Here is a 22,641-nt window from a genome sequence, read left to right on the forward strand (position 1 = left end):
TTTTTAATTTTTTGAGTAACTTCCATAATGTTTTCCATAGTGGTAGCAACAATTTACATTCCCACCAACAGTACATGATGGCTCTGTTTTCTCCACATCTTCACCAACACTTGTCATTTTGATAATATCCATTCTGACAGATGTGAGTTGATATCTCATTGTGGTTTGGATTTGCATTAGGTTTTATTAAAATAAAAAGAAAAAATCCTCCCTGCCTATAACTCTTGCCTTCTCATCTCAGTCAGGGTTTTTAAGGGTGTGATTTTTTTAAACTTAAATTAATACAAACTTTCACAAAGGAAAAGACCATATTATGATCATTTGACAATCACATCTCAATTGAAATATTTAGTAAATTAATTAATCTACCAGTTTTTTTTCTTTTTTTGAGAAAACCTTTTAGGTTTGCCTAAGCTCCCTTTGGTTTATGTCTGTTTTCTTTATTGGAGGTAAAACTGTCCTCTCAACACATAGCAACAATCCTTGGTATGACATAGTTTTGAATACAGGAGAAAAGAATCATGCTGTTTGTTGTGGGAATCTATTTCTTTTCTAAAATTAATTTCAATAAAGTATACTGGTCTCAGAGTACTACACTCACAGTATAAGTTTTTAAATAAGCTTCATTTCCTCTTAAAAAAGTATATATTATAGATTAGGTCTTAGAAATTAAAATTTATTCCATTTAATTGGTTTAAAGCTTTTTCCTCAAAACTTGTTAGTTTTACCTCTTCATACCTTATATGTAACAGGCATTCAATAAGTATTCATTTTTAATTTACTTGAAAATAAGTCAGATTCTATGGATTACAGTCATAAACCTCACCTTTTCTTTGATGCTTCAAAGCTTAAAAAAAATACATAATGCTAGCCACTCTGTGGCTGCCAGCTCTGTTTCCAAGGAAACAGAATAGATCATCAAAAACAAAATAAGGATTTTTCAACCTGATTACCCTTTTTTCACCAGTTCAGTCTCCATTACTGCAAAATGAAAGGAACATAGCCTCAGCCTTGCAATCCAGATTTTTAATTCTGTTTGTGCTGTCTCTTGCTATTAAAACCAGACAAAAATCTTGGGTTGTATATTGGTTTTCTCCTAGAGAGTTGAACTCATTGACAAGGATGAAGAATACCTTTTGAATATAAAGCACTATGTACATTTGCTGAATAATCTGTTTCAACCTCAAAACTGTCAAATGTTTAAATTATTGAATTTCAGATTTAACATTTCATGGGAATAATATAAGTAAGTAATGACAATTTATAAGAAAAGGATAAATATTTTTTAAATGAAATGTTTTTTAAAGAAATAAGAAAGAGGGAAAGGATGGGATGAAAAAAATGATAGATTTCAAGGGGAAAATAATTGTATTTCCATTCAGTAGCACAAAATATCACCGTAGATTTGTTCTTTGTTCCACAGATTTGTGTCTACTGTGGATAAAATCATGATCTGAAAAACTATAGACAGCTATAGATCATGAAAGTTTGGTTTAGCATTATTATATTACCTAGTGGCACTATGTGTTTTATAAAACCAGTATTTCTCTAAAATCAACATATTTTACATCTTAACCTTACACAACGTTATATGTTAATTATATCTTAGTAAAGCTGGAGGAAGAATAAGCAGTATTCCTCTATTTATAAAATTTAGTTGAACCAGTGGATTCTCTTTGGGGTAAAGTACACAACAGAAATTTGCTTTAATGGAAGCATAGTTTAGGAGGCTTTAGATTAATATTTTCAGGTAATGAATACTGAAATTCAGATAATAACTCTAATCAGAAAGAATGATTAATGCAGTCATTGTTTAGGGTCTTCTTTATGTTCGTTTTCTGCTTATATGTCTTTTTCCCCCAAAGGATTCCAGTTCTTCAAAGGCATGGGCTATATGAGGGTCTTGGTCATTTTTAATACCTATGCTTAATACAGGGCCCAGTAATTGGAGGTATTCTTCTGTAAGTGTTTTTGAATAAGTGTTTTTTATTTATTTAATAATACCTTATATTTTAAATAAAGGTTTTAGGTACACTCGGGGCTTTTACTATGAAATGCAAAATTTGTGGTATTCAAACACATCTTAATTGTAAATACTAATAGCCAAAGTAGACTACTTTTTGTAAAACAGGTCTTAATATTTGAAAAAATTTTTGAAAAAGACTTGGAGAGTAAAACACTAATTAGGAAATTTTAGCATGAGAGTTCCCTGGTGGCTCAGTGGGTTAAGGATCCAGCATTGTTACTGCTGTGGCTCTGGTCACTGCTGTGATGTGGGCTTGATCCCTAGCCTGGGAACTTTTGCACACTGAAAGAGTGGGCAAAAAAAAAGTGAAAAAGAGAGTAAGAGAGAGAGGAAGGAAGGAAGGAAGGAAAGAAATTAATTAGCTTAGCTAACATAAAAAAAGAATGCACTACTAACATGTGAAACAAACATGTGCTTACCTTGAAAACTGCAGGCACATAGGAAAAGATGGTGAGTTTTTGGCTAATGCACATGTTCATATATTTAAGCAAAGTATGGATCTTGATAAGACCTATGGAAATATTAGCAAAGAATTTGGAAATGTGTCCTCATCTATATATTGAGGAAGTTCGACTAAATCAGCAATCAGCAAATTTTCTGTAAGAGACAGATAATAAACATTTTCAGCTTTGTGGGCTTCATCACAACTGCTCAACTCTGCTGTAGTAATATGAACAGACCTACAGACAATAGGTAAGTAAATAAATAAATGTGCCTGTATTCTAATAAAACTTTATTTATAAACACAGGTGGTGGGCCAGATTTGGCCTGCTGGCCATAGTTTGCTGATCCCTGAGCTAGAAGATCTCTAATTCAATAATCCAGATTCAGTATTCTATACTTATGAATATTAACATTAGCCAAGGCAGGAGTTCCCATCATTGCTCAGCAGTTAACAAACCCAACTATCATCCATGAGGATAAGGATTCGATCCTTGGCCTTACTCAGTGAGTTAAGGATCCAGTGTTGCCATGAACGGTGGTGTAGGACTCAGATGCGGCTCAGATCCCACATTGCTGTGGCTGTGGTATAGGTCAGTGGCTGCAGCTCCAATTGAACCCCTAGCCTGGGATCCCCCATATGCCATGAGTGTGGCCCTAAAAAGACAACAAACAAACAAACAAACAAAAAACATTAGCCAAGGCAGATTTTCTGATTTTTCAAACTCATTAGATATTGGTCAAGAAATGTGATTATGGGGAGATAGCAGACGAACTTAGGCATTATGTGTTATTCAAACTTTAGCTAAATGTGCATCAGTTTTACTAGAGTTCTATCGATCCACTAGAGTTAATATCACTGTGCATATATATGAAATATTGTGTCATTGCTTGTTGTAGTATTACAACTAATTTTATTAATAGATCCATTTAAATAACTCATATATTTTATGAAGCATATTCAGACATTTATGGTTTTAACACATCTCTCAAAGGAGCTTAAGGCAAAATAAATACTATTAATTTTTAAGAATTTTGTTTCCTCTTAGAGAGCTAGAGACTGAAGTAATAGTCACTCAATATGTTAGGTCATTTATAGAGCAGTATCAGAAAGCTAAGCCTGTACAGAATTATATATTTGCCTTTCTTACCATATGAGTGTCTTATCTACAAAATTGTCCATGCATATCTTCCCTGGTCCTGGTGATAAATCACTGAGAAAAAAACAAATAAACTAGGTTTAAATGTTTTTTATACTAAAAGCAGGTGAGCAGAGGGTTTCTATTGAACTTGAGGGGCAAATGCCTGTTTAAGATCTCAGTAAAAGGGAGATAATGGTGGAAGCAAACTACATTTTGAGGTAGAATTGTGCATATCTTGTTTTCTTTGATTAGTTAGCTTTCTATGCTGAACTACTTATGGCCTGGTAAGAAGCAGAGGCAGTTTTGAAGGAGCTCAAAATTTGAAATGAATTTTCTTAACTAAAAGCCTAATGTAAGGAGGCCTGATTCAACTTTTACCTCTGACTCACAATTTTTATGACTTATGAAATCATTTAATTTTTTTGAGCCTCAGCTTCCTCATTTGAAAAGCAGGAAGAATACATCTGTTCTGGGGATTGCTGGGAAGATTGCACATATCTGTGTAAATTGCCTGCTATGTAATAGGAACTTTAAAAAAAGTAACATAATGTTACTATGTGCTTCATAGCACTTGGCTATTTATTTATTTATTTATTTATTTATTTATTTATTTATTTATTCTGTTTTTTTGGCCACCCCATGGCATATGGAGTCCCTGGGCCATGGATCAGATCCAAGCCGCAGTTGCCACCTAGGCTGCAACTGCAGTAACACCGGATCCTTAACCCACTGTGTTAGGCTGGGGATCAAGCTGTGTCCTAGTGCTCCCAAGACACCTTCCATCCTGTTGCACCACAGCAGGAACTCCACAGTTCACTATTTAGAAAAACTAGTACTAGCCTCAATAAAGTCAAGGAAACTTTCCTGTTACTAAAAAGAAAGCAAAGAAAGAAAGACTAATGGTTCAAGCCAACAGAACGTAGGTCCCACATCTTTCCAATCTGTCAGAAAGACTCACATGATGCATGACACCAAATTAACATTTGGAAATACAGACTTAACAAAAGAAGTGAGAAATGGGAGTTCCCTGGCAGCTCAGCAGGTTAAGGATCTGGTGTCACTGCTGTGGCTTGGGTCACTACTGTGGTGTGGGTTCTATCCCTGGTCCAGGAATTTCCACATGCCCCAGGTGCAGCCAAAAACAAACAAATAAAAACAAAAAAAAAAAAGGTAGGAAGTCCTTAAAAGGAGAGATGAGTACCTTTTATTTTGTTTAAAGACAGCAGACAGATCCAGTGTCTTTTAGTATTTTTAGGAGCTAGAGAGCCCCCTCTAGGAAAGCACATTTCAGTGAAGGCACAGAGTTTCTGTGGACAATTGTTTTTTTTTTTAGGGCTGCACACATGGCATATGGAGGTTCCCAGGCCAGGGGTCAAATCAGAGCTATAGCCACTGGCCTACACCACAGCCACAGCAATGCCAGATCCAAGCCACATCTGCAAACTACACCACAGTCATGGCAACGCCAGATCCTTAACCCACTGAACAAGGCCAGGGATCGAAACTGCATCCTCATGGATGCTAGTCAGATTTGTTTCTGCTGAGCCACAGCAGGAACTCCTGGACAGTTGATTTTGAACCCCTGTCACACCTATGGTCCAGGGCAGTTGTCCAGCATGTGTTTTTCTGTTTAATGGCTGCTTCTTCCTAAAGCTGTGTGACACTTTTCCCCTTTGCTACAGCAAAGCTTACTGCAAACCTACAGCTGCTCTTGTGCTTTTTAAGTCCTCTCTGCTGGACCATTCCCTGCTGCTGAAGCCCTGCTACAAAGACCCCAAGGAATGAAACACAGGAGAAGACTCCAGGTTCATTTGCTGGATGTTGTAGCAGCCGATGCTAGGAAGGGTACACAGAAAGGTCCTTGGGTCTGCTGTTCTCAAAACCCTCAATTCAATGAGTCACATTATAAAGGCTCTAGGAACTGTCCCCTGAGAGGTTCTGCATGACTAATACTTACTTGGTTCTTTAAGCAACGACAGAGCCAGTAGAGAGTCTACCTGGGAGTGGTTAGCCTAATTTTAAATCTGTTAACTTCTTTTCTTGTGTTTATGGGTGAGTCACATGCCATGAGCATTAAGCAGACAGGTATATATTTAGGGCCTATGTCTGCTTCGTCTAGCCCAAAGCTCCTACTCCAGTGCTCCTGACTTACCCAGATGCCTAGCCAGATGGAAGATGATGGGTCATTTTTTCTCATAACTGGTGCTGAGATGGGTTCCTTCAAGCAGTCTGTGTAAAGAACCAAAAAAAGTAGGGACAAGACTGAGGTCAGAAATTGAGGAGGTGACAAGTTGCCAAAGTGTAGTCAGTAGAAGCAGAGTGAGGAGCAGAACAGTCAAGGAACCAAGATAACGACCAGAGGCTCCAAGTCTGAACAGAAAAAAAGGATAAAACCAGAGTCTAAAGAGCAAGATGAAGATGATTGATGGTGGGTGCTGGCAGAGAGACAAGAGCAAGGGAACTGAAAATATACTCACAGTTGATTTGGCTATAAAGCATTCCACTATGGTCAGATGCCAGCATGGCTTGGAGGCCATAGATTTGCCTTTATGGGTCTGCCTGTTACCCTTCCTCTTCCATATCTACCTCTCCATCCAAAATATAGGGAGCATTCGTGGATTAATGGTGCTGATATTATGTGTAAAAGTGAGTGATGGTCCCCAAATAGATATGCATACACCCATGTTCATAGCAGCATTAAATCACAACAACGAAAAATAGAAGCAACCCAAGTGTCCATTGACAGATGGCTGGATGAACAAAATATGGCGAGGGTTGGGGGTGGGGAGGATGTGTGTGTGTGTTTGTGTGTGTATACATACAATACAACTGTATATACAATGAGATATTATTCAGTTTTAAAAAGTAAAGAATTTCTGGAGTTCCCATTCTGGATCACCAGAAATGAACCCAATTTCTATCCACAAGAATGTGGATTTGATCCCTGGCCCCGGTCAGTGGGTTAAGGATCTGGCATTACGACGAACTGCGGTGCAGGTTGCAGATGTGTCTCAGATCTGGCATTGCTATAGCTGTGGTATATACCAGCAGCTGTAGCTCTGATTCAGTTCTTTGCCTGGGAACTTCCGTGTGCTGTACATGCAGCTCCCTCCCCCCAAAAAAATTTCTGACCCCTGCAACAACATAGATAAACCTTGAGGACATTATGCGAAATGAAATAAGCCAGTCATAAAAAGATAACATATGATTCTACATTTATGAGGTTCTTAGAATAGTCAAATTCGTAGAAATAGAAAAAAGAATGTGGTTACTAGGGTTTGGGAGGAGGGAAGAATGGGAAGTTACTTTTGAGTACAGTCTCAGTTTTGCAAGAAGAAAAGAGTTCTGGAGATAAATGGTGGTGATGGTTGTATAACGATGTAAAAGTATTTAATGCTACTGAACTGCACACTAAAAAATGGTGAAGATCGTACATTTTATGTTACATGTATTTTACCACAGTTTTTTCCCCCATGCCCGCAGCATGTGGAAGTTCCCAGGCCAGGGATCGAACCCGAGCCATGGCGGTGACAACACCGAATCCTTAACCGCTTGGCTACCAGGGAACTCCACCACAGTTTTTTGTTTTTTTTTTTTAAAAGGGGGTGATTGCCTTGGAGGATTATTTCTTTTCATAGTAGTGGGTAACTTGTGTGAATTATACGTGAATCTTATTCTCAAAGCATTTTCAGTTTAGTAAGAAACCCAACGATTCTTGTTCTCAGGAAAGAGAAAGTATCAAAAGATATTTTTAGGAATCTTAAGAATCACTTACAAACAGAAGTGTCTTTCTCTTGGCACCACCAAGAAGCCAGTACTTTTCTGCCAAAATGATAGTTTCCCCAAGGAGTAATTAATAGTCCATCCTACTATGAGAGAGAGCAGAAGAGGAAAAAGAGGCAGATTAGGAGAGTGTGTCAGGCAGAGCACCATGTGCTCAGGAAGAATCTGAAAAGAATTTTTTTAGGCAGAGCACAATGTGCTCAGGAAAAATCTGAAATGAATTATTATTATTTTTTTTTTTTACTTTTTAGGGCTGCACCTGCAGTATATGGAATTCCCAAACTAAGGGTCAAATTGGAGCTGCAGCTGCCAGCTTATGTCACAGACAGACCAGATCCTTAACCCACTGATCGAGGCCAGGGATTGAACCCATATCCTCATAGGGTTCGTAACTGCTGAACCACAATGGGAACTCCTGAAAAGAAAACCTTTAAAAAGGGAGAAGTGGAGATAACAGAAGTGAAAGGTATAAAGCAATATAAAATCTGAAGAAAAAGAAGGAAATGTAGCAGTAGCTCTCTATGAAAGCCTGTGACCCCCCGCAGCAAGCATGGCAACAGGGACTGTGGAGCCCTCAGCATAATAATCTGTCAGCAGAAGACTAGATGGAGAAGACATTGTGGAACAAAACAGGACTAGAGAGAGAAACTGAGTTTGGACCTCAGCCTCCCTGAACCTACGAGCTGTTGTAACCCTCTGCAGGAGAAAGGAGACCTAAACAACATCTCTATGCCTTCTCTAGAATGGTGCTCCTTCAGAGCGTCAGGTTCCCCTGGAAGGCTTGTTAAAACAGCGATTAATCTGCCCACACCCAGAGACTCTTCTTTTGCAGAAGAACTGAACTAAACATCTATATTTCTAACAAGCTTCCAGGTGATGCCAGATGCAATTGGTTTAGAGACTACCCTAAGAAGCACAGCTCTAGAATTTAAGAGGTATAGAATATTAGCAATTTGTTGCATAAGTTTTTTTTTTTTCCCCAAATGCTTAAAAAGGAAGGTTCAAAGCAAGAGCTGTAGTAAGGGACTGTACCGAAAAATTTTTGTTTTTATTTTATTTATTTTTCCCACTGTATAGCAAGGGGATCAAGTTATCCTTACATGTATACATTTTTTCCCCACCCTTTGTTCTGTTGCAGTATGAGTATCTAGACATAGTTCTCAATGCTACTCAGCAGGATCTCCTTGTAAATCTATTCTAAGTTGTGTCTGATAACCCCAAGCTCCCGATCCCTCCCACTCCCTCCCTCTCCCATCGGGTAGCCACAAGTCTATTTTCCAAGTTCATGATTTTCTCTTCTGTGGAGATGTTCATTTGTGCTGGATATTAGATTCCAGTTATAAGTGATATCATATGGTATTTGTCTTTGTCTTTCTGACTCATTTCACTCAGTATGAGAGTCTCTAGTTCCATCCATGTTGCTGCAAATGGCATTATGTCATTCTTTTTTATGGCTGAGTAAGTATTCCATTGTGTATATAGACCACATCTTCCGAATCCAATCATCTGTTGATGGACATTTGGGTTGTTTCCATGTCCTGGCTATTGTGAATAGGGCTGCAATGAACATGCGGGTGCATGTGTCTCTGAAAACATTTTAAATCCGGGTAGACCTTTCCACCATTTGGTCTCTTAATGCAGTGGTTAAGAGTATGAATTCTTGAGTCAGACACACTTGGACTATGTAATGTCCTAGCAATGTACCATTGGGCAAGTTTCTTAATCTTTACAATACCCTATTTTCTTCATCTGTAAAATTAGGATAACATAGCATCAATCCAAAGAGGCTGTGGAAAGATGAAATTACTGATGCATGTACAAGGATGTACAGTACTATCGCACATGGTAAATGTAACAGGCATTTGTTTTGGGCAAGCCTGCATCCATCTCTGCTATTTTTGTACCAACCTCAATTATATCTCCCTATTGTGTATAGCCTTTTGAAATCTGAATCTTAGGACCAGAGTTAAGACAATAATCTGCCATACTGATGCTCCCAATTTACCATGGAAACCATTTCTTCCTGTGGCAGGTAATACATAGGCAAACGTATAAGGATATATATTGTTTTAATGAAAACATTTAATCCTTGAGTATTCCCTCCAGTGGTTACCAGAGAAGGAGAAAAATAACTCCAGAGGTTTCCTGAGTAAATTAATTAGTTTTAGTTTTCAATTGCAATATTATTCAGTATCTTGTCTTCACAGTACTGTGCTAGAAGTGTTTGAGGGAAGCAGAGGGTTTCTGTCCTTTAATTTATGATGAGAAGCTGAGGCTTGGTAGTATGAAATGCAATTTTAAAAAGTTATCTGTAAACTCAATAAAGACTATTAATTTGGAAAGAGAATAATTTAAATTTCAATAAAACAAATGACTAATTTCAGTTCTCTTCTGTTAGAGGATGCACTTGTAATAGTGGGGAAATGACTGGGTTAATCATTTCTTTTAAAGATGCAGTCCTCCCTCCATATGCACTGGAGAATGGTTCCAGGACACACCAAGGATATCAAAAGCCGTGATGGCTTAAGTCTGTTACAGTCAGTGTTGCTGCGGTTGGTTGAATCTGTGGATGCAGAACCTGCAGATTAAAAGGGTTGTCTGTATCATGAGGGAAGCTCTGGGCTGTGGCTTTAAGACTAGTTTATATGCTATAACCTCTTCAGTGAATGCACACCTTTGCCTCCTATACCTGCCCCTTAATCCTGTAAGAAAACAAGCTCAGATTCCATTACATAAGTACACTCCCCAGGGACATACAAGTGAGCTATGTGCTCCAAGGTTTGGAGTGTTGGGGTTTTTTGTTTTTAAGGGCTCCTCTTTTTATTATGTTTTTTGGATGACTTCATGTAGCAGACACTTTAGTTGCTACCTGTAATCCTCTCCTTCTTTTCTTGGGAACTGTTCTTTCTCGTCTTTCTCTTCAGGAGGGCTAGTCCCAGTTCCAGCTCTGTGAAGGGGGCCAAGGGTGGTGTCTCTTATCTTAGACTGGTATTTGACAAGGGCTTGTGACACAATATTGGCTATGATGCAATGAGGGGAACCCTTCCTCACTCTTAAAAAGGGCACACAAGAGCGAAATGAGCTCTTCCTCTGCTGGACTTGTTTATGTCTGCATCTGAACTGGGATAAGGGGCAGCCTATTGAAACTGGGAAGGGAGCTAGCCTGAAAGATGGGAGCCTAGGAGGATATTAAAAATCACAAGAGCTTGGTGATGTCCCTGAGCTGCTCAATTCAGTAGCCCTAGAGGTACTCTTCCTCAGGATTCTTTAAGTAAGATAGCAAAATTTCCCGATTGTTTGACCTATTTTAAGTTAGATTTCTGTTATTGCACACACTGTCCTAACAGTCATCTATATGATACCAATCCTTGACTTGGTGAAGTATTCAAAGAGACGGGTGTTCTCCAAACCCAGCATGGTGGTCATCTTTGCTCCAATCAGCACTTCACTTGAGATAAATCTGTTGAAATGCACCATGAAGCTTTGAGTGAAGCTCTTCCTGGGGGCATTGTGGGCTTCAATGTCAAGAACGTGTCTGTCAAATATGTTCATTGTGGCATCATGGCTGTGACAGCAAAAATGGTCCAGAATAGAAGCAGCTGACTTCACAGCTTAGGTGATCATCTGAACCATCCTGGCTGAATCAGGACTGTCACATAGCTCGCATGGCTTGTAAGTTTGCTGAGCTAAAGAAGATTGATCCTTTTTCTAGGGAAGAGATGGACTACTTTCTTTTTTTTTTTTTTTTGTCTTTTTTGTCTTTTGTTGTTGTTGTTGTTGAGGACTACTTTCTTGAAGTCTGATGATCCTGCCATCATTGATACAGTTCCTGTCAAGCACACATGTGTCCAGAGCTTCTCTATCTTCCTCTGGGTTGTCTTGCTATTCATGACATGAGAAAGGTTGTTGCTAAGGGTGTTACCAAAACAAGACAAGAAGGCTTGTTGGAGCTTGCAGGGTCAGCAAGTCTGTTCAGAAAGCTCAGAAAGCTAAATGAATACCAGCCCTATGCATGCCACCCTGTCTCAGTCAGTGGAAGGGGATTGTTTCAGAACTGTTTGTCTCAATTGGCCATTTAAGTTTAGTAATAAAAGACTGATTAATGATACAGGTGCAATGTAAAACCTTCAAAAGCAAAGGATAATGTTTTGTGGATCATTTGCTTTTGTGGTGTATGTATGTGTGTGGCAGTTTTAAGTTATTTGTTTCTAAAATCTATACTCTTTAATGGAAACACTTTGACAAAAATCTGTCAAAGAGTTTTGGGATCCATTAAAACATCTTAAAGAGAAAAAAAAAATTCCATTATTTAGCCTGATCTATTTGAAACCTGGTTAACTATGTCATAAAGGCATGAGGAATCTTTTAAGTGATGGATAACATACAGTATCATATGTTACATATGCTACAACTTACTGAATTATAATTTTCACTTTTTGTTTTGACTCTTCCCACAGCATGCAGAAGTTCCCAGGCCAGGGATCAAACCAGGGCCATAGAAGTAACAATACCAGGTCCTTAACCTACTGAGCCACCAGAGAACTCCTAAATATGTGCAATTTATTGTCAACTATATCTCAAAGATAACTTGGTCTGACTACAATGCAGTTAGGTTAGAAATTTATGATTAAAGGAAGCTATGAAAAATCCATATAGAAGTTTTAAAAATTTTCCAAAAATTCATGAGTCAAAGAAAAGCACAGTAAAATTTAGCAGTCTTTAAAACTGAACAATGAAAATGTTACATAACAAACCTTATGGGATGCAGCTCAGATGTTAATTGTGTTAAATGCTTGTACCAGAACATAAGGAGGGCCTATACTACAAAGCCACAGTCATCAAAATAGTATGGTCCTGGAACAAAAACAGAAATATAGATCAGTGGAGCAGGATAGAAAGTCCAGAAATAAACCCATGCACCTAATCTATGACAAATGAGCCATGAAAATACAGTGGAGAAAAGACAATCCCTTCAATAAGTGGTGCTGGGAAAAACTGGACAGCTACATGTAAAGAATGAAATTACAACACTCCCTAACACCATACACAAACATAAACTCAAAATGTATTAAAGACCTAAATGTAAGACCAGACACTATAAAACTCTTAGAGGAAAGCATAGGCTGAACACTCTCTGCGTAGACCACAGAAATATCCTCTCAGATCCCCCTCCTAGAATAATGACGATAAAAATAAACATAAACAAAAGGGACCTGATTAAACTTAAAAGTTTTTGCACAGCAAGGAAACTCTAAACAAAACAGAAAGACAACCCACAGAATGGGAGAAAATATTTGCAAATGAAGCAACTGACAAGGGATTAATCTCCAAAATATACAAACACTTCCTGCAGCTTAATACCAAAAAACAAACAACCCCACCAAAAAAGGGGCAGAAGATCTGAACAGACAATTCTCCAAAGAAGACATACAGACAGCCAAAAAACACATGAAAATATGTTCAACATCACTAACTAATAGAGAAATGCAAATCAAAACTACTGCATAAGGTACTACCTTATATCAGCTAGAATAGCCATCATCAAAACGTCTACAAATAAATGCTGGAGAGTGTGTGGACAAAAGGGAACCCTCTTATACTGTTGGTGGGTATGTAAATTGGTGCAACCACTGTGGAAAACAGTGTGAAGATTCCTCAAAAAACTAAAAATAGAATTACCATTTGATCCATCAATCCCACTCCTGGGCATCTATCCAGAGAAAACTGTGACTTAAAAAGATACATGCAAATAACTACTAAAAAAATAATAATAAAAAAAGATACATGCACCCCAATGTTCATTGCAGCACTGTATACAATAGCCAAGATGTGGAAGCAACCTAAATGTCCATCAAAGCGGAGTGGATAAAGAAGATGTGGTACATAGAGAATGGAATATTATTCAGCCATAAAACTGAATGAAATAAGGGCATTTGCAGCAACATGGATGGACCTAGAAATTATCATACTAAGTGAAGTTAGTCAGACAGTGAGACACAAACATCATATGCTATCATTTATATGTGGAATCTAAAGAAAGAGTACAATGAACTTATTCGCAGAACAGAAACTGACTCACAGACTTCGAAAAATTTATGGTTACCAAAGGAGACAGGTTTGGAAGGGGAAGGAATGGGCTTAGGATTTGGGATGGAAATGTTGTAAAATTAGGTTGTGATGATGGTTGTACAACTAGAAATACAATCAAATTCATTGAATAAAAAAATGAGGACGATATTATGAATCTAAGTTAGAAATGAACGCATAATGAAGAAATATAGGGGAGGAAACAAAAATAAGAACTGAAATTAATGAAACTGAAAATATACACATAAAAGGAAAGATCAGCAAACAAAAGCTGGTTCCTCAAAATGACTAATTAGACAAATCTCAGGCATGTTTAATCAATGCAGGGTGGGGGTGAGGAGAGGAGGAGTAAAGGAAATAAAAAAGCAAACAAGATGCTGTAAACATTAACAAAAAATAAAAGGATATGATGATCCACTTCTGACCAAGATGGGGTAACAGGGACCAGTTTTATCATCCTGTCTAAAACAACCAGAAAAGCAGACAAAATATATGATTTCTAAGACACAGAACATCAGAGAACAAAGAACAGTGTTCCCTAAGAGATGAAACAAAGGGGGAGACTCCGTAGCTAGAGCTTACTGTCTTGAGAACTTCCAGGCTGTGGCACAGGGAGGGGGATCGAGGTGGAGCACAGCAGGTTCCCTGAGTTGCTGAGAAGTGGATTCTCAGGGAACACAAAGCTGACAGTCCAGGGACACCAAAGAAGCTAGAGTTGGTGGACTCAGAGTGCCAGCAAAGAGAGTACCTAGGACATCTGCATCTGTGTGGAGAAAACTGCCTGAGGCCAGGGAAAGAAGCTTGTGAAGGCATTTAAGGAGAGTGCCAGGAATTCACAAAGAGCTAGGAACAGTGCCTGCTACCACCAGCCAGTTTGGAAAAAGCTCAAAATTCACAGGCACTGGATAGAGTACTCTGAAGGGGTTACCAAGACACATGAGAAAACTTTTGGGGGTGATGGATATGTTCATTTTTTTTTTTTTGTCTTTTGAGGGCTGCACCTGTGGCATCCAGAGGTTCCCAGGCTAGGGATCCAGTCAGACTTGTAGCCACCACAGCCACAGCAGTGCAGGATCTGAGCCCCATCTGTGATCTGCACCACAGCTCACGGCAACGCCAGATCCTTAACCCACTGAGTGAGGCCAGGGATCGAACCTGTGTCCTCATGGATGCTAGTTAGATTTGTTTCTACCAAGCCACGATGGGAACTCCAACTATTTTGATTGTGGTGATGGTTTCATGGATGCATACATGTCAAAGCATATCAAATTGTACACTTTAATATGTGCAATTTATTGTCTTTCAACTGTAGCTTGAAAAAGTTGCTAAAAAACTTTTAAAAGGAAATATAGAATCTAGAACACAAGTGTAGAGGGTATAATGCAATGCATAATATATCTTCAATAAATATTTCTTAGTTTCTTCTTCTTTTTTCAGCTGTATTGGAGATATATGGAAGTTCCCAGGCCAGGGATCAAATCCAAACCTTAACGCTGGGCCATTGTGGGGGTGGTTAGAACCTGAACCACCAGATCATTAATCCACGGTGCCACAGTGGGAAGTCCCTTAGTTTCTTCATAAGAAACAACTTTATACAATAAATTTGAAAACTTAAATGAAATAGATGAATTTCTAGAAAAATATAACTTTTGAATATGACTCAAAAACAGTAAGCTGAATTGTCTTGAATTCTTTAAAGAAATTAAAACAGAATTTTAAAACTGCTCCAGAAAACTTCTAGCAAATATTCAAATGGAATAAATAAGACACACAATACAACAAGCTAAGAAAAAAAACCACATGCTCAATATTAAAAAAAAAGAACCTATGATAAGGACTTGGGAGCAGGTGGTTTATTTGGGGAGTGATCACAGGAAGCAGGACTGTGAATCAGAAGCAGAGACTGATTCAGGGAAAGAGGAAACACCAGTAAATTGTGTTTCAGAGGTTTTTTTTCCTGCAGTAGGCAATGGGGTCTCAGCTTCACCAGAGCATTTAAGAAGCACGTAGAATGCTTCCTAAAGTAGTGTTGTAAGAACAGGGGACTTTATTTCCTCACCAACTACTGTCCTCATGGGTTGAGAGCTCCTCTGAAGATGATAACTCACTAATACCTCTGGGATGAACCTGCGCTTGGACTAGGTTCAAGGCTTTCAAAGAAGCCCAGAGACAGAAAAGTGTCCTGCATATATTGGCAAAGGAGGTAAGTCCTGCCATCATGCCTGGAACTATGCACCATAACTGTGGCTGAGACCAGAAGTAGGCTGAGAGTGTACCAAAGTGTCCACTAGAACCAGAATGACTGAGCCTGATATCACAGTTGAAATATATACGCATGGTGCATGGATTACTTTTTCTAAAATATCGTTTGTGCAAATTCACCCTCTTGGAGATAAAAGTAGCGATGAAAAGTGTGTAAATTATTTAACAGAACTCATTTTCCCCACTCATCTTTTAAGCTACTGCTCAGGACTTCGTTTTCTAGGACTGCCTCTGGCTGGATATTTCCATAATTCCCTGTGCATATCTCTACCATTACAATTAGCCTCTTACACTTTTGTTAGCAATATAGGTGTCTGTCTCTCTTGCCAGATTGTTTTGGTCATCTTGGAATGCTGTGGCTCCAATGCTTGGCTTGGAGGAGTTACCTAAATGTTTGCCACGTGGATGAATGCCTTTGTGAGTGAAAAACGGAATATGGAAATGAGAGTGTACCTAGAGCCAGGAAACAGGAGGAGGAGACAAAAATAGAAACAGAGGAATAGCACAGGAAATTCCACCTGAAATTAGATTTTTCCTCATTTTATTTATTTATTTATTTTTTGCTTTTTAGGGTCGCGCCTATGACATATGGAAGTTCCCAGGCTAGGGGTCTAATGGGAGCTGGAACCCACAGCCACAGCAACGCTAGATCTAAGCCACATCTGCTACCTATACCACAGCTCATGGCAACGCCAGATCCATATCTTTAACCCACTGTGGGAGGCCAGAAATTGAACCTATAACCTCATGGATACTAGTTGGGTTCATTACCACTGAGCCAAGACGGGAACTCTCAGATTTTTCTCATTTTAATTACTTTGTTTGTAATTGTAATTGTTTTCCAAATTACTTTCCAAAGCCAATATGTCTTCAATTCATCTTCAATGAATCCTCAACTTTTTCTAATTGTTTTTCTTCAGGGCATCACAGAAGAAAGATATAATGGGTGACATCCATAGGAACAGGTATACACACCCCTGCTTTTCTTGCATGAGTTTTAATGAGATAGACATGGTGTAAGATAGATGGAGATTGACATATTGTTTTGATTACTGATAAAGCAGATATTGGAGAATATGATTTATAGCTGTGAGCAATACTGAATTCCAGGCTTCAACCATGACTGGCTAGTCTTACATCACTGTAGTTTGGAGACATGGGTGCTTCCTGTGACCCAGCTGACCATCAGGAAGGGGAGAGGAGGAAGAATGGCATTCTGATTGCCCAATTCCTGCTCCCAAATTCATGGGTAGGTCACTTCTCCTTCCTAGGGTAGAGTAGAGGGATGGAAAGAATTACACTAATTGATGTCCCTTCAACTGGAAGAAAACAACAGGAGTGGGGAATAAATATTCCCTTTAAAGATAGCCCTTTCATAGTTAAGGCAAAATAAGTTAAGCTCACAGTGGGAGAGCTATTTTTGGCAGGGAGAGGTAGCCAACATGTAATTTTTTACAGTAACAGTAAAAATTATTGGCACCATCACCAAGCAGGTTCAAGTTCAAAAGTAAAACAGAGAAAGATGCCAGAGTTTAAAGAAACTATCTATTTACTTGCACTGCAGAGAAATGTTCTAAATATGTAATTTGGCAGTTATTTCTAAGAGTTTTAAACTAAAATAAATCTATTGGGGGAATAATTATCACATGCACATGGTACAAAATTCAGTGGATATAAAGTGTGTATGGTGAAAAGTCTTCTTGCTACCCTGGCAATTACTTTTAAAGATCATTTTTCTAATTACATATCATCAAAGGTGTGTTTTCACTTGCCTTTTCCTCCTGATTTGATGAGTGCAAAGCCCTCAATTTACAAGCAAACTTTGGGAGCATAATTTGCTTGCAAGCCCTTTGGACTTCAGACTACATGGTAAATTTCTGTTTTTAGTTCCTTAAGGACCCTTGCTAGCTTGTGATTACACCTCAAATGTAGGACATGAAATAGTATTAAAATCTAACACATTTAACCTCTTGGTTTCTACGCTGAATTGTGCTCCAAATTCTAGCCTGGACCATCAGAATTCTCTACCATTTCAAAGTACTCCAAAATCCCAACAGAGAGCATTCCTCTTCGCCTTCAACCTCTACCCTACAACTATCAAGCTAATTCTCACGGAAATGGTAACAAAAATGTGTTTCTGGTGGTGGATGGGATAGTGGTAGAACTTCCGGGAGGTAACATACACCATGGGAACCACCTACTGACTGGAGCTCAGTGACAGAGATGGCACCCTTAGGCACTGGAGGGCACAACTCTAGGGTCCCACAGCTGCAGTTTTGTTCTGGACTACAGGGACAGAGGTGGCAGCGACTGCTGTGCACATAAGTATCTTCAACTTAGACAACTGAAAAAACTGACCATCTGTGTCATCAAACACAAATGGTACCTTCCCCACCTCTTAATTTTAATTGATACAACTTGAAAATGAAATTTTTTTTCATAGTCATTTCTACTTTATTTCAAAGAAGTATGAATATTTCTTTTATAGTATAATTTGAAACCAATTCAGTGTCAATGTATGACAAACACTGTGGCTAGGAAAAAGAGAGTAGCAATATCTACAGACTCTTACTCCAGAAACTGAGATAGCAACTGTCAAGTAATTAAGCCAAAACATTTCCTTTTCTCGCTCACTCAATTTATTGACCAGATACTTTAGGACAAAGAGTATGCTTAGAGAGGAGTCAGACAGTCTTGCCAGATAAAGCAGACATGGAAATAAGCAAATCACAGAATGATGCAAAGAAGGAAGTAGTAAAAGCTATCTGGAGCTGCGGGTCAGGATTGGAGAAAAGAGGGCACCCAAGAGAGGCTTCAGTGAATGTGACACTTGAAAGGAGACTACCTTCCATGTTTGCCCTGTACAGAGCACGTCATGCACAGAGCTGTGAAATAACCTGCTGTGCCCGGGAAGTGCAGTTAGGTGGGACTTTGCGGGCCTAAAGGATGTGGGATGGGATGCGGCAAGAGATGAGTCTGGAGGCTCACTCAATGTATGTGCTACTCACTCAATGTATGTGCTAAAATGTATGTGCATTTTAGCCCGTCCATCACAACCTTCTGGAAACCCTTTTTTTAAAAAAGACATCAGTGGAGTTCCTATCGCAGCTCAGTGGTTAAGGAACCAGACTAGCATCCATGAGGACATGCGTTCAATCCCTGGCCTCCATCAATGGGTTAAGGATCCAGCGTTGCTGTGAGCTGTGGCATAGGCTGGAGGCTACAACTCCAATTGGACCCCTAACCTGGGAACCTCCATGTGTCACAGGTGAGGCCCTAAAAAGACACACACACACACACACACACACACACACACACACACACACACACACACACACACACACACATTAGTTATTATTACTCCAGTTAGTAACTAGTTGGTTTGTTTTAAAAAAAAAAAATTTTAAACTTGTTAATAATTCAAACAGAAGGCTACGAAATGAAAAGCCAAAGTTGCTCTCTCCCCCTCCATCACTTAGTCCTTTTCACCTGTGGAATTTTTTTTATCATTGATAGAATATATTACAAGAGAATCTCAGCAATACATACAGGAATCAAATATTTCCTTAAAATTTATTTGAGATGTATAAAATCAGAAACATCTGTCACATGCTCAGGAATCTATTTTTTTACTAGTGTGTGCATATTGATAAACACCCACACATATAATACACTCAAGTCATTTATCAGATATGGAAACTGGTGTTTTAAAAAAATCTCATTTTACAGAATTTTTCAAACCTATACTGAAGTGGAAAAAATAATATAGTGAACTTATGTATTCTAAGGATCCAGCTACAACAATTAGTAATATTTTCCTTTCTTAATTCTACACTCTACTTTCCCTTTTTTGCTAGAGTTTTAACCCTAACCCTAACCCTAACTGATAAATACATGAATTTATATCTTTCACAGATAAATAAATACTGCGAATACATTCACAATAAAATTATCATACAAAGGAAAATGAATACTTAATACCATATAGTATTTATTCTGTGTGTAGTTATTCTCCATTATTTCAAAAATGTCTTTTAGTTTGATTTGTTTGGATTGGGATCTAAAGATCTACATATTGCATTGGTTTGAGACACAACTGGTATCATTTATTACATTTCTATCTTCATTTGTATTTATTTCTGGATTTTCTTCCTGTTTCCATGGTCTTTCTGTCTAATCATGTATCAATATAACATTGTTTTGATTATGCAGATTTATACTATGTTTTCAATATTTGGTAGTACTTTTTCCCCTCCTTGATTCTTTTCTTGCAGCTTTTGGACTCTACTTTTTTTCATATTTTCAGATATACTTTGTAATCAACTCATCTAGGTCCAGACAAAAATATGATGGTAAATTATTAAATTTATATATTAACTTAGGGAGAATTTGCATCTTTATGACATCTTTCTGTCCAAGAATATATCTTTTTATTTTTTAATCTATTTTTGTGTCATCGGGGGTGTTTCATTGTTTGTTGTTGTTGTTGTTGTTTGCTTTTTAGGGCTGCACCCGCAGCACATGGAGGTTCCCAGGCTAGGGGTCCAATTGGAGCTACAGCTGCTGGCCTACACCACAGCCACAGCAACGAAGGATCTGAGCTGCATCTGCAACCTACACCACAGCTCATGGCAACACCAGATCCTTAACCCACAGAGAAAGGCCAGAGATCAAACCCGCAACCTCATGGTTCCCAGTCAGATTGTTCCTGCTGCTCCAGGACAGGAACTCCTCATTGTTTTCCTTATATAGATTTTACTCATTTAATAGATTAATTTTATGCTTCGGTATTATTTTTGTTCTAACTATTGTCTGCTCTTCCATTATTTCTTTTAGTTGTTTATAGTTTGTTTAAATGAGGCTATTGACTTATTTATATTTTTATATCCTATGTTTTTACTAAATTATCTTATAATTTCTACTAATTTTCCCATTTTTCTTATTTTCCAGTTAATCATGTTATCCGCAAGGCGAGTTTTTCATCTTCCTTCCAATTCTTGTGTGATTAAATGCTTTCTCTTATGTAATTATATTGGCTAATACCTCTGTTTCCAATGCTAAATAGTAATTGACGTCATGGTCATCTTTGTCTTCTTCCTACTTTTAGTAATATTTTCCTTTTAAACAGGAAGTTGGCTTATTCCTCAATTCCTATTTGAGTATTTTTACTTTAGTGAGCATTGAATTTTTATCAGATGCCTTCTGGCATTCATGAAAGCAGTGATCTGTCTTTTCTAATTAACTTTATTAATTTCGTGAATCTTATTAATTGATGTCCTAGTATGGAAAAACTCTTGTATTCTTGGGACACACTTTGAAAATATATTTTAAAATACACTGTTGGTTCTCTTTGCTAATGTTTAAGATTTTTTTTTTTTTTAATCTCATAATGGGATTGGGTTTCTTTCTTTTTCTCTGCCCTGGACTGGATTAAATAGCATTGAGACGATCTCATCTTCTATGGTTTGATAGAATTCCCCTGAGAATTTATCTTTTCTGTTTTCAATGCAAACTCCTCAGCTGTATCCCTATTCTATAGAGAGTGGGGCCCAGAAAAAAACTGAAAGCCCTTCTCTCCCATCCTCACTCCTCGTGGTACTCATCCATAGATTCCACATTTTGAAGCAAACAAAAGACATGAGGATGCTACGTTTTTAAAAGAAATGAGTATAATATTAACACCAGACCTGATAATAATCACATACAAAGACCAGTCTCACCTACTCTGTGAATATACTAAAAACTACTGAATTTTATACACTTGAAATGGATGAATTTTATGTTAAGTGAATTATATCTCAATAAAGCTATTTTTAAAAAAACTATATAGCATGATTCCTAGATATTTCAGTTATGGGATTGATGGGGTGGTGTCAGTTACCAATATTTGGAAATAAAGGAAGACAAATATGTTTGGAAGGAAAACTACTGAATTCTGCTTCAGACAGGTTGTAAATAGTAATAGAAGCTACAGAAGGGCATAAAATTTCATAAGATGGAGACAAGTACATAAAATCAAGGGCAAATTCACTCTCCAGCATATTTCCTGAAATTCTATATGGAAATTAGTTGAGCTTCCAAGTTGTTAAAAACAAGCTGAAATTTCCCCTTACTCGCCATTTTACTGTCTAAAAGATATATGACTAGTTCATCACAAACAATATTTGATGGAATGTTGATTTGACCTCACAGCATGGTCATCATCAGATACTAAAAAAATAATGAAGTTTCTCTTAAAAACCTTTATCTGGAAATTAACATAAAAAGAGTCACCTTCTGACAGTAGTGAGAGGAAAAAACATCTCTATGACTGGCTTCCCTCTGAAGGTTTATGAAAGTATGACCTATTTGCAGGAGAATGGCTGTGTTAGTATAGTGTGCCCATTAATTAAGATGAATGAGTCTAAAATTAAGTCAGGTTAAAACCCCAACCTCACAATGAGTCAGGCAAACAATGGAGGATAACTTGTTTCATGGGGTTGAAGCATTTGTTATTTTTTGGCTAAGCCTTCAAATTGACTTCTCACAAGGAGGCTGCAAGCAGATTCTCTAGCAAATTGGCATCCTGGGGAGAGCCAGGTACTTTGAAAATTTTTAATTAGGAGAAGTTAAAGGTTATATAAGCCCAGCTGCCAAACTGACTGCCTGACCTTAAAAGCCAAACAGGATATACCTTCCCTGCCTCCTCCTCCTTATGCAAACATGGTCTAGAAATAAATTTTAAAACGCAAACACAAAGTTCTGTGATAAATCAGATCTGAGAACCAGAAGGGTTCTTGTTAGTTATAGTTTAACAGACTCTGGTGACTATTCAAAGTCTTTTAGATTCAGAGTCCTAAGTAGTCCCACATTTAGTTTTAGTTTTAATGAATCAAGAAAGAGGACAAAAACATTCAGCAA

General features: G+C 38.0%; 1 long non-coding RNA gene across 1 annotated transcript in view; it reads right to left on the reverse strand.

Moving 5' to 3' along the window:
* LOC146396063 (uncharacterized) overlaps positions 1 to 22,641 on the reverse strand; it is a 41,088-nt gene continuing 18,447 nt past the window's right edge. The window contains exons 2-4 of the long non-coding RNA XR_014830021.1: positions 12,147 to 12,246; positions 5,762 to 5,838; positions 1 to 2,623 (exon numbers count right to left, since the gene is read on the reverse strand). This is a non-coding gene — a long non-coding RNA (uncharacterized LOC146396063). The remainder of the gene's footprint in view (positions 2,624 to 5,761; positions 5,839 to 12,146; positions 12,247 to 22,641) is intronic.

Source organism: Sus scrofa, chromosome 15 (genome assembly GCF_054392235.1).
Source record: "Sus scrofa isolate SSC_HxYL_T2T_F1_AM1 chromosome 15, Sscrofa_HxYL_maternal_Yorkshire_Landrace_v2.0, whole genome shotgun sequence".
NCBI lineage: Eukaryota > Metazoa > Chordata > Mammalia > Artiodactyla > Suidae > Sus > Sus scrofa.